Here is a 12,747-nt window from a genome sequence, read left to right on the forward strand (position 1 = left end):
TTTCAGTTTTTGGGGAAAGAGCATTCTGACAAAAAGGACAGTCCCTGAAAAAAAAATACTGGAAAAGCTCACCCAGATTCTGCCACAGACTGCTGTGAAGTTAGTTTGTTTCTGTTTATATTGTTTTCTTGTAATTGTATTGCTTTATTGCTTTCTTCTGTTTTATATCTTACAGTGTATTTTCATTACACTGTGTTTTAATTGTATTCTGTATTATACTTCACATTTAAATTAGGAAAGAAACCAGAGCTATCTCTCTTGTGAGTCAAACAGAATTTAGAACAGGTTACTTAAGGTTAATTACCTGGCTGTAAACTGAGGAGCTATGAGTTAAATCTTGTATTTAAGGGGTACACTCAGACTCTGTCATAGACTACTGTGATGGAAAAGTTAATTTGTTTTTCTTGTATTGTTTTCTTGGAATTTGTGTTGCTTTATTGCTTTCTTATATTTTGTATGTTGGAGTGCATTTCCATAATATTGTATTTTAATTACATTTTGTATTCTATTGCATATTTAAACAAAGAAAGAAATCAGAGCTCTCTCACTTGAATCATACATAAATTACATTTTTCCCACCCTTCCACACTGTTACTGTTGTGTTTTTAAACTCACTATCTCTCTAGATACCTGGCCCTTATATTAATTTTACCACATAATTCCTTGCCTCTTCTTTTATTGGCTATTGTTCGTAAGCACAAAATTATAATTTGTAGTCAGGTCCCCTGCAGCTATTTAAATTAATTGATCCTCCCATTGTATTCCATATAGCCAGAATATTGTGTCTATTGTGTCTACCCCACAGACCCCTGTATCATCTGGAACAACACTGTTGACCACCAAAGAGCTCACAGCCTACTTCATTTCTTGGGATTAGTTTTTCTGTTTTGATTCTGGTGAGAGAAGAGCAAAGGGGCATTGATTCTCAGCTGTGTGAAGCTGTGGTGAGACCAACATGAGTAGTAACCAGGTAGTAGCCATTTAGGGGAATCACTACTCTTCATCATTCTTGATAAAGCTAATTCATTCTTTTCAGCAAGTACTGCTTGATTAGCTACTGTCTGATCTAATTTAATAATATCTCCCCAAGTACTTCATCCATATATCATCAGGGTCTACTGTAGTAGTTCCCCCTCAAGTGACATTTTTCCTATAAAAGCACACTAGACATTTCCCCAATGCCTAGTTGCACACAGGGTAACCAGTTTGTGCAGTAACAAGCACTGACCCCAGAGTTGCAAACCAGATACCCCTGACCTTACTCTGTATTCTCACTGCAACTGCATATTCAATTAAAAAATGGCCTTTTGCCATAGATATGAACTTTCCCACTACCTCCATTACCAGCTAGGTAGATATTTCCTCATGTTTACTGATAACCATCTGTCAATAAAACAAATCCTATATTACTTCAAGTGCCACCATTGCTTCATCTAAGTGGCATCTAGTTGCTGTGATCCTTTATGTCCTGTTACCTACTCACGTAGTATTACCTCCTGTTGGACCACTACAAACATCTTTAATTACTTTACTATAAAGCCAGATATAGGGATCAGTGTTGGTGCTATGACAAGTCAGCTGTACAAACTAATGTTCCTGCAATTACTGACTAGACTGTGGATTATTTGGTTTTAACAGGTAGCCCTTTGAGAAGGATAAAAGCTGAATTTTATACGTTTTGTGGAGGAGTACAGTTGAATTGTTTTCTGGATAATTTAATTACTACAGTAATATTCATCTACTTAAGAATTACCATATTTTATTGCTTGCCTGATCTGCATACAAATTATACTAAACATTGTACAATTTTCTTCCCCCATCACTATAGTATAACATAATCTTTATTGGGATGCTCATATGTGACAGAAGTATTAAATTATTATTATAATCATCAGGATACTCTCAAGTGGTGTAATGACTGTGAATGTTACCAGCCTCCCTGAGGTCATTATTACGAGAACCAGCTGAGGTGATACCATATGATTTGTAATTCCCTTACTGTAGAACTGATGTCCTAAAGAGATACTGCAGTAAGTAGCACTCATCATCTGATTCACAAACAACACTGCCTCCTGCCAACAATTCCCAGATAGAATATCTTCTCCATAAGTATTTTTCTTGGCTTTTTCGACTTTTTGTGCCTTTCGACTACTGTTTCTGCTTATTTTATCAAAGTTTGCACTGTTTTTTCTGTGTTTATAAGTTAAAACTGTTTACTGCACTTGCTAGTTTAAGTTTTGCCTAAAAGTTAAACTACAGGCTAATACACTCAAGTGTACTAGCTTTTGATAGCATTTAATCGAAAATCATAGCATTTATTGTGTTTTCTGCTTTTCTGTAAAAAACTTGAAAAAAACAAAAAATATCCTTGCTTTCCATACTTTCCTAAACTAGTGTTCCAGAGACCAGATTTTGCTGATCCCTGGGCTTTGTCTTGGTTCCTGTTTTCTCCATTTTCCTTGTTTGGTCAAGGGGTAGTTTCTTTACTCACTAGTGGGAGTAGGGAGTACTGAACTGCCTGTTTGTCCTCAGAGGAGTGGTTTAAGGCAGTAACTTGTAGTTTATTGGCCATTTTGGGTCATTTCCTGTCTTTTCCAGCCCCTGCTATAAAGCACGTTTTGGCGGGCTTTTCCAGCTATTGAGAACTCAGCACAGCTCCTCGTGGTGGCCAGCAGTGTTCCTCTAGCAGCAGAGACCAGAAAAGACTACCTTTCCAGATTTTAAGTATTTTTCTTGGCTTTTTCGACTTTTTGTGCCTTTCGACTACTGTTTCTGCTTATTTTATCAAAGTTTGCACTGTTTTTTCTGTGTTTATAAGTTAAAACTGTTTACTGCACTTGCTAGTTTAAGTTTTGCCTAAAAGTTAAACTACAGGCTAATACACTCAAGTGTACTAGCTTTTGATAGCATTTAATCGAAAATCATAGCATTTATTGTGTTTTCTGCTTTTCTGTAAAAAAACTTGAAAAAAACAAAAAAAATATCCTTGCTTTCCATACTTTCCTAAACTAGTGTTCCAGAGACCAGATTTTGCTGATCCCTGGGCTTTGTCTTGGTTCCTGTTTTCTCCATTTTCCTTGTTTGGTCAAGGGGTAGTTTCTTTACTCACTAGTGGGAGTAGGGAGTACTGAACTGCCTGTTTGTCCTCAGAGGAGTGGTTTAAGGCAGTAACTTGTAGTTTATTGGCCATTTTGGGTCATTTCCTGTCTTTTCCAGCCCCTGCTATAAAGCACGTTTTGGCGGGCTTTTCCAGCTATTGAGAACTCAGCACAGCTCCTCGTGGTGGCCAGCAGTGTTCCTCTAGCAGCAGAGACCAGAAAAGACTACCTTTCCAGATTTTAAGTATTTTTCTTGGCTTTTTCGACTTTTTGTGCCTTTCGACTACTGTTTCTGCTTATTTTATCAAAGTTTGCACTGTTTTTCTGTGTTTATAAGTTAAAACTGTTTACTGCACTTGCTAGTTTAAGTTTTGCCTAAAAGTTAAACTACAGGCTAATACACTCAAGTGTACTAGCTTTTGATAGCATTTAATCGAAAATCATAGCATTTATTGTGTTTTCTGCTTTTCTGTAAAAAAACTTGAAAAAAAAAAAAAATATCCTTGCTTTCCATACTTTCCTAAACTAGTGTTCCAGAGACCAGATTTTGCTGATCCCTGGGCTTTGTCTTGGTTCCTGTTTTCTCCATTTTCCTTGTTTGGTCAAGGGGTAGTTTCTTTACTCACTAGTGGGAGTAGGGAGTACTGAACTGCCTGTTTGTCCTCAGAGGAGTGGTTTAAGGCAGTAACTTGTAGTTTATTGGCCATTTTGGGTCATTTCCTGTCTTTTCCAGCCCCTGCTATAAAGCACGTTTTGGCGGGCTTTTCCAGCTATTGAGAACTCAGCACAGCTCCTCGTGGTGGCCAGCAGTGTTCCTCTAGCAGCAGAGACCAGAAAAGACTACCTTTCCAGATTTTAAGTATTTTTCTTGGCTTTTTCGACTTTTTGTGCCTTTCGACTACTGTTTCTGCTTATTTTATCAAAGTTTGCACTGTTTTTCTGTGTTTATAAGTTAAAACTGTTTACTGCACTTGCTAGTTTAAGTTTTGCCTAAAAGTTAAACTACAGGCTAATACACTCAAGTGTACTAGCTTTTGATAGCATTTAATCGAAAATCATAGCATTTATTGTGTTTTCTGCTTTTCTGTAAAAAAAAACTTGAAAAAAAAAAAAAAAATATCCTTGCTTTCCATACTTTCCTAAACTAGTGTTCCAGAGACCAGATTTTGCTGATCCCTGGGCTTTGTCTTGGTTCCTGTTTTCTCCATTTTCCTTGTTTGGTCAAGGGGTAGTTTCTTTACTCACTAGTGGGAGTAGGGAGTACTGAACTGCCTGTTTGTCCTCAGAGGAGTGGTTTAAGGCAGTAACTTGTAGTTTATTGGCCATTTTGGGTCATTTCCTGTCTTTTCCAGCCCCCTGCTATAAAGCACGTTTTGGCGGGCTTTTCCAGCTATTGAGAACTCAGCACAGCTCCTCGTGGTGGCCAGCAGTGTTCCTCTAGCAGCAGAGACCAGAAAAGACTACCTTTCCAGATTTTAAGTATTTTTCTTGGCTTTTTCGACTTTTTGTGCCTTTCGACTACTGTTTCTGCTTATTTTATCAAAGTTTGCACTGTTATTCTGTGTTTATAAGTTAAAACTGTTTACTGCACTTGCTAGTTTAAGTTTTGCCTAAAAGTTAAACTACAGGCTAATACACTCAAGTGTACTAGCTTTTGATAGCATTTAATCGAAAATCATAGCATTTATTGTGTTTTCTGCTTTTCTGTAAAAAGAAACTTGAAAAAAAACAAAAAATATCCTTGCTTTCCATACTTTCCTAAACTAGTGTTCCAGAGACCAGATTTTGCTGATCCCTGGGCTTTGTCTTGGTTCCTGTTTTCTCCATTTTCCTTGTTTGGTCAAGGGGTAGTTTCTTTACTCACTAGTGGGAGTAGGGAGTACTGAACTGCCTGTTTGTCCTCAGAGGAGTGGTTTAAGGCAGTAACTTGTAGTTTATTGGCCATTTTGGGTCATTTCCTGTCTTTTCCAGCCCCTGCTATAAAGCACGTTTTGGCGGGCTTTTCCAGCTATTGAGAACTCAGCACAGCTCCTCGTGGTGGCCAGCAGTGTTCCTCTAGCAGCAGAGACCAGAAAAGACTACCTTTCCAGATTTTAAGTATTTTTCTTGGCTTTTTCGACTTTTTGTGCCTTTCGACTACTGTTTCTGCTTATTTTATCAAAGTTTGCACTGTTTTTCTGTGTTTATAAGTTAAAACTGTTTACTGCACTTGCTAGTTTAAGTTTTGCCTAAAAGTTAAACTACAGGCTAATACACTCAAGTGTACTAGCTTTTGATAGCATTTAATCGAAAATCATAGCATTTATTGTGTTTTCTGCTTTTCTGTAAAAAAACTTGAAAAAACAAAAAAATATCCTTGCTTTCCATACTTTCCTAAACTAGTGTTCCAGAGACCAGATTTTGCTGATCCCTGGGCTTTGTCTTGGTTCCTGTTTTCTCCATTTTCCTTGTTTGGTCAAGGGGTAGTTTCTTTACTCACTAGTGGGAGTAGGGAGTACTGAACTGCCTGTTTGTCCTCAGAGGAGTGGTTTAAGGCAGTAACTTGTAGTTTATTGGCCATTTTGGGTCATTTCCTGTCTTTTCCAGCCCCCTGCTATAAAGCACGTTTTGGCGGGCTTTTCCAGCTATTGAGAACTCAGCACAGCTCCTCGTGGTGGCCAGCAGTGTTCCTCTAGCAGCAGAGACCAGAAAAGACTACCTTTCCAGATTTTAAGTATTTTTCTTGGCTTTTTCGACTTTTTGTGCCTTTCGACTACTGTTTCTGCTTATTTTATCAAAGTTTGCACTGTTTTTCTGTGTTTATAAGTTAAAACTGTTTACTGCACTTGCTAGTTTAAGTTTTGCCTAAAAGTTAAACTACAGGCTAATACACTCAAGTGTACTAGCTTTTGATAGCATTTAATCGAAAATCATAGCATTTATTGTGTTTTCTGCTTTTCTGTAAAAAACTTGAAAAAAACAAAAAATATCCTTGCTTTCCATACTTTCCTAAACTAGTGTTCCAGAGACCAGATTTTGCTGATCCCTGGGCTTTGTCTTGGTTCCTGTTTTCTCCATTTTCCTTGTTTGGTCAAGGGGTAGTTTCTTTACTCACTAGTGGGAGTAGGGAGTACTGAACTGCCTGTTTGTCCTCAGAGGAGTGGTTTAAGGCAGTAACTTGTAGTTTATTGGCCATTTTGGGTCATTTCCTGTCTTTTCCAGCCCCTGCTATAAAGCACGTTTTGGCGGGCTTTTCCAGCTATTGAGAACTCAGCACAGCTCCTCGTGGTGGCCAGCAGTGTTCCTCTAGCAGCAGAGACCAGAAAAGACTACCTTTCCAGATTTTAAGTATTTTTCTTGGCTTTTTCGACTTTTTGTGCCTTTCGACTACTGTTTCTGCTTATTTTATCAAAGTTTGCACTGTTTTTCTGTGTTTATAAGTTAAAACTGTTTACTGCACTTGCTAGTTTAAGTTTTGCCTAAAAGTTAAACTACAGGCTAATACACTCAAGTGTACTAGCTTTTGATAGCATTTAATCGAAAATCATAGCATTTATTGTGTTTTCTGCTTTTCTGTAAAAAAACTTGAAAAAACAAAAAAATATCCTTGCTTTCCATACTTTCCTAAACTAGTGTTCCAGAGACCAGATTTTGCTGATCCCTGGGCTTTGTCTTGGTTCCTGTTTTCTCCATTTTCCTTGTTTGGTCAAGGGGTAGTTTCTTTACTCACTAGTGGGAGTAGGGAGTACTGAACTGCCTGTTTGTCCTCAGAGGAGTGGTTTAAGGCAGTAACTTGTAGTTTATTGGCCATTTTGGGTCATTTCCTGTCTTTTCCAGCCCCTGCTATAAAGCACGTTTTGGCGGGCTTTTCCAGCTATTGAGAACTCAGCACAGCTCCTCGTGGTGGCCAGCAGTGTTCCTCTAGCAGCAGAGACCAGAAAAGACTACCTTTCCAGATTTTAAGTATTTTTCTTGGCTTTTTCGACTTTTTGTGCCTTTCGACTACTGTTTCTGCTTATTTTATCAAAGTTTGCACTGTTTTCTCTGTGTTTATAAGTTAAAACTGTTTACTGCACTTGCTAGTTTAAGTTTTGCCTAAAAGTTAAACTACAGGCTAATACACTCAAGTGTACTAGCTTTTGATAGCATTTAATCGAAAATCATAGCATTTATTGTGTTTTCTGCTTTTCTGTAAAAAAACTTGAAAAAAAAAAAAAATATCCTTGCTTTCCATACTTTCCTAAACTAGTGTTCCAGAGACCAGATTTTGCTGATCCCTGGGCTTTGTCTTGGTTCCTGTTTTCTCCATTTTCCTTGTTTGGTCAAGGGGTAGTTTCTTTACTCACTAGTGGGAGTAGGGAGTACTGAACTGCCTGTTTGTCCTCAGAGGAGTGGTTTAAGGCAGTAACTTGTAGTTTATTGGCCATTTTGGGTCATTTCCTGTCTTTTCCAGCCCCTGCTATAAAGCACGTTTTGGCGGGCTTTTCCAGCTATTGAGAACTCAGCACAGCTCCTCGTGGTGGCCAGCAGTGTTCCTCTAGCAGCAGAGACCAGAAAAGACTACCTTTCCAGATTTTAAGTATTTTTCTTGGCTTTTTCGACTTTTTGTGCCTTTCGACTACTGTTTCTGCTTATTTTATCAAAGTTTGCACTGTTTTTTCTGTGTTTATAAGTTAAAACTGTTTACTGCACTTGCTAGTTTAAGTTTTGCCTAAAAGTTAAACTACAGGCTAATACACTCAAGTGTACTAGCTTTTGATAGCATTTAATCGAAAATCATAGCATTTATTGTGTTTTCTGCTTTTCTGTAAAAAAACTTGAAAAACAAAAAAAATATCCTTGCTTTCCATACTTTCCTAAACTAGTGTTCCAGAGACCAGATTTTGCTGATCCCTGGGCTTTGTCTTGGTTCCTGTTTTCTCCATTTTCCTTGTTTGGTCAAGGGGTAGTTTCTTTACTCACTAGTGGGAGTAGGGAGTACTGAACTGCCTGTTTGTCCTCAGAGGAGTGGTTTAAGGCAGTAACTTGTAGTTTATTGGCCATTTTGGGTCATTTCCTGTCTTTTCCAGCCCCTGCTATAAAGCACGTTTTGGCGGGCTTTTCCAGCTATTGAGAACTCAGCACAGCTCCTCGTGGTGGCCAGCAGTGTTCCTCTAGCAGCAGAGACCAGAAAAGACTACCTTTCCAGATTTTAAGTATTTTTCTTGGCTTTTTCGACTTTTTGTGCCTTTCGACTACTGTTTCTGCTTATTTTATCAAAGTTTGCACTGTTTTTCTGTGTTTATAAGTTAAAACTGTTTACTGCACTTGCTAGTTTAAGTTTTGCCTAAAAGTTAAACTACAGGCTAATACACTCAAGTGTACTAGCTTTTGATAGCATTTAATCGAAAATCATAGCATTTATTGTGTTTTCTGCTTTTCTGTAAAAAAACTTGAATAAACAAAAAAAATATCCTTGCTTTCCATACTTTCCTAAACTAGTGTTCCAGAGACCAGATTTTGCTGATCCCTGGGCTTTGTCTTGGTTCCTGTTTTCTCCATTTTCCTTGTTTGGTCAAGGGGTAGTTTCTTTACTCACTAGTGGGAGTAGGGAGTACTGAACTGCCTGTTTGTCCTCAGAGGAGTGGTTTAAGGCAGTAACTTGTAGTTTATTGGCCATTTTGGGTCATTTCCTGTCTTTTCCAGCCCCTGCTATAAAGCACGTTTTGGCGGGCTTTTCCAGCTATTGAGAACTCAGCACAGCTCCTCGTGGTGGCCAGCAGTGTTCCTCTAGCAGCAGAGACCAGAAAAGACTACCTTTCCAGATTTTAAGTATTTTTCTTGGCTTTTTCGACTTTTTGTGCCTTTCGACTACTGTTTCTGCTTATTTTATCAAAGTTTGCACTGTTTTTTCTGTGTTTATAAGTTAAAACTGTTTACTGCACTTGCTAGTTTAAGTTTTGCCTAAAAGTTAAACTACAGGCTAATACACTCAAGTGTACTAGCTTTTGATAGCATTTAATCGAAAATCATAGCATTTATTGTGTTTTCTGCTTTTCTGTAAAAAAACTTGAAAAAAAAATATCCTTGCTTTCCATACTTTCCTAAACTAGTGTTCCAGAGACCAGATTTTGCTGATCCCTGGGCTTTGTCTTGGTTCCTGTTTTCTCCATTTTCCTTGTTTGGTCAAGGGGTAGTTTCTTTACTCACTAGTGGGAGTAGGGAGTACTGAACTGCCTGTTTGTCCTCAGAGGAGTGGTTTAAGGCAGTAACTTGTAGTTTATTGGCCATTTTGGGTCATTTCCTGTCTTTTCCAGCCCCCTGCTATAAAGCACGTTTTGGCGGGCTTTTCCAGCTATTGAGAACTCAGCACAGCTCCTCGTGGTGGCCAGCAGTGTTCCTCTAGCAGCAGAGACCAGAAAAGACTACCTTTCCAGATTTTAAGTATTTTTCTTGGCTTTTTCGACTTTTTGTGCCTTTCGACTACTGTTTCTGCTTATTTTATCAAAGTTTGCACTGTTATTCTGTGTTTATAAGTTAAAACTGTTTACTGCACTTGCTAGTTTAAGTTTTGCCTAAAAGTTAAACTACAGGCTAATACACTCAAGTGTACTAGCTTTTGATAGCATTTAATCGAAAATCATAGCATTTATTGTGTTTTCTGCTTTTCTGTAAAAAAAAACTTGAAAAAAACAAAAAAATATCCTTGCTTTCCATACTTTCCTAAACTAGTGTTCCAGAGACCAGATTTTGCTGATCCCTGGGCTTTGTCTTGGTTCCTGTTTTCTCCATTTTCCTTGTTTGGTCAAGGGGTAGTTTCTTTACTCACTAGTGGGAGTAGGGAGTACTGAACTGCCTGTTTGTCCTCAGAGGAGTGGTTTAAGGCAGTAACTTGTAGTTTATTGGCCATTTTGGGTCATTTCCTGTCTTTTCCAGCCCCCTGCTATAAAGCACGTTTTGGCGGGCTTTTCCAGCTATTGAGAACTCAGCACAGCTCCTCGTGGTGGCCAGCAGTGTTCCTCTAGCAGCAGAGACCAGAAAAGACTACCTTTCCAGATTTTAAGTATTTTTCTTGGCTTTTTCGACTTTTTGTGCCTTTCGACTACTGTTTCTGCTTATTTTATCAAAGTTTGCACTGTTTTTCTGTGTTTATAAGTTAAAACTGTTTACTGCACTTGCTAGTTTAAGTTTTGCCTAAAAGTTAAACTACAGGCTAATACACTCAAGTGTACTAGCTTTTGATAGCATTTAATCGAAAATCATAGCATTTATTGTGTTTTCTGCTTTTCTGTAAAAAAACTTGAAAAAACAAAAAAATATCCTTGCTTTCCATACTTTCCTAAACTAGTGTTCCAGAGACCAGATTTTGCTGATCCCTGGGCTTTGTCTTGGTTCCTGTTTTCTCCATTTTCCTTGTTTGGTCTACGGTTTAGTTTCTTTACTCACTAGTGGGAGTAGGGAGTACTGAACTGCCTGTTTGTCCTCAGAGGAGTGGTTTAAGGCAGTAACTTGTAGTTTATTGGCCATTTTGGGTCATTTCCTGTCTTTTCCAGCCCCTGCTATAAAGCACGTTTTGGCGGGCTTTTCCAGCTATTGAGAACTCAGCACAGCTCCTCGTGGTGGCCAGCAGTGTTCCTCTAGCAGCAGAGACCAGAAAAGACTACCTTTCCAGATTTTAAGTATTTTTCTTGGCTTTTTCGACTTTTTGTGCCTTTCGACTACTGTTTCTGCTTATTTTATCAAAGTTTGCACTGTTTTTCTGTGTTTATAAGTTAAAACTGTTTACTGCACTTGCTAGTTTAAGTTTTGCCTAAAAGTTAAACTACAGGCTAATACACTCAAGTGTACTAGCTTTTGATAGCATTTAATCGAAAATCATAGCATTTATTGTGTTTTCTGCTTTTCTGTAAAAAAACTTGAAAAAACAAAAAAATATCCTTGCTTTCCATACTTTCCTAAACTAGTGTTCCAGAGACCAGATTTTGCTGATCCCTGGGCTTTGTCTTGGTTCCTGTTTTCTCCATTTTCCTTGTTTGGTCAAGGGGTAGTTTCTTTACTCACTAGTGGGAGTAGGGAGTACTGAACTGCCTGTTTGTCCTCAGAGGAGTGGTTTAAGGCAGTAACTTGTAGTTTATTGGCCATTTTGGGTCATTTCCTGTCTTTTCCAGCCCCTGCTATAAAGCACGCTTTGGCGGGCTTTTCCAGCTATTGAGAACTCAGCACAGCTCCTCGTGGTGGCCAGCAGTGTTCCTCTAGCAGCAGAGACCAGAAAAGACTACCTTTCCAGATTTTAAGTATTTTTCTTGGCTTTTTCGACTTTTTGTGCCTTTCGACTACTGTTTCTGCTTATTTTATCAAAGTTTGCACTGTTATTCTGTGTTTATAAGTTAAAACTGTTTACTGCACTTGCTAGTTTAAGTTTTGCCTAAAAGTTAAACTACAGGCTAATACACTCAAGTGTACTAGCTTTTGATAGCATTTAATCGAAAATCATAGCATTTATTGTGTTTTCTGCTTTTCTGTAAAAAAACTTGAAAAAACAAAAAAATATCCTTGCTTTCCATACTTTCCTAAACTAGTGTTCCAGAGACCAGATTTTGCTGATCCCTGGGCTTTGTCTTGGTTCCTGTTTTCTCCATTTTCCTTGTTTGGTCAAGGGGTAGTTTCTTTACTCACTAGTGGGAGTAGGGAGTACTGAACTGCCTGTTTGTCCTCAGAGGAGTGGTTTAAGGCAGTAACTTGTAGTTTATTGGCCATTTTGGGTCATTTCCTGTCTTTTCCAGCCCCCTGCTATAAAGCACGTTTTGGCGGGCTTTTCCAGCTATTGAGAACTCAGCACAGCTCCTCGTGGTGGCCAGCAGTGTTCCTCTAGCAGCAGAGACCAGAAAAGACTACCTTTCCAGATTTTAAGTATTTTTCTTGGCTTTTTCGACTTTTTGTGCCTTTCGACTACTGTTTCTGCTTATTTTATCAAAGTTTGCACTGTTATTCTGTGTTTATAAGTTAAAACTGTTTACTGCACTTGCTAGTTTAAGTTTTGCCTAAAAGTTAAACTACAGGCTAATACACTCAAGTGTACTAGCTTTTGATAGCATTTAATCGAAAATCATAGCATTTATTGTGTTTTCTGCTTTTCTGTAAAAAAACTTGAAAAAACAAAAAAATATCCTTGCTTTCCATACTTTCCTAAACTAGTGTTCCAGAGACCAGATTTTGCTGATCCCTGGGCTTTGTCTTGGTTCCTGTTTTCTCCATTTTCCTTGTTTGGTCAAGGGGTAGTTTCTTTACTCACTAGTGGGAGTAGGGAGTACTGAACTGCCTGTTTGTCCTCAGAGGAGTGGTTTAAGGCAGTAACTTGTAGTTTATTGGCCATTTTGGGTCATTTCCTGTCTTTTCCAGCCCCTGCTATAAAGCACGTTTTGGCGGGCTTTTCCAGCTATTGAGAACTCAGCACAGCTCCTCGTGGTGGCCAGCAGTGTTCCTCTAGCAGCAGAGACCAGAAAAGACTACCTTTCCAGATTTTAAGTATTTTTCTTGGCTTTTTCGACTTTTTGTGCCTTTCGACTACTGTTTCTGCTTATTTTATCAAAGTTTGCACTGTTTTTCTGTGTTTATAAGTTAAAACTGTTTACTGCACTTGCTAGTTTAAGTTTTGCCTAAAAGTTAAACTACAGGCTAATACACTCAAGTG

The sequence above is a fragment of the Protopterus annectens genome, chromosome 8.part0, assembly GCF_019279795.1.
Source record: "Protopterus annectens isolate FY-2018-M chromosome 8.part0, PAN1.0, whole genome shotgun sequence".
Classification (NCBI taxonomy): Eukaryota; Metazoa; Chordata; order Ceratodontiformes; family Protopteridae; genus Protopterus; species Protopterus annectens.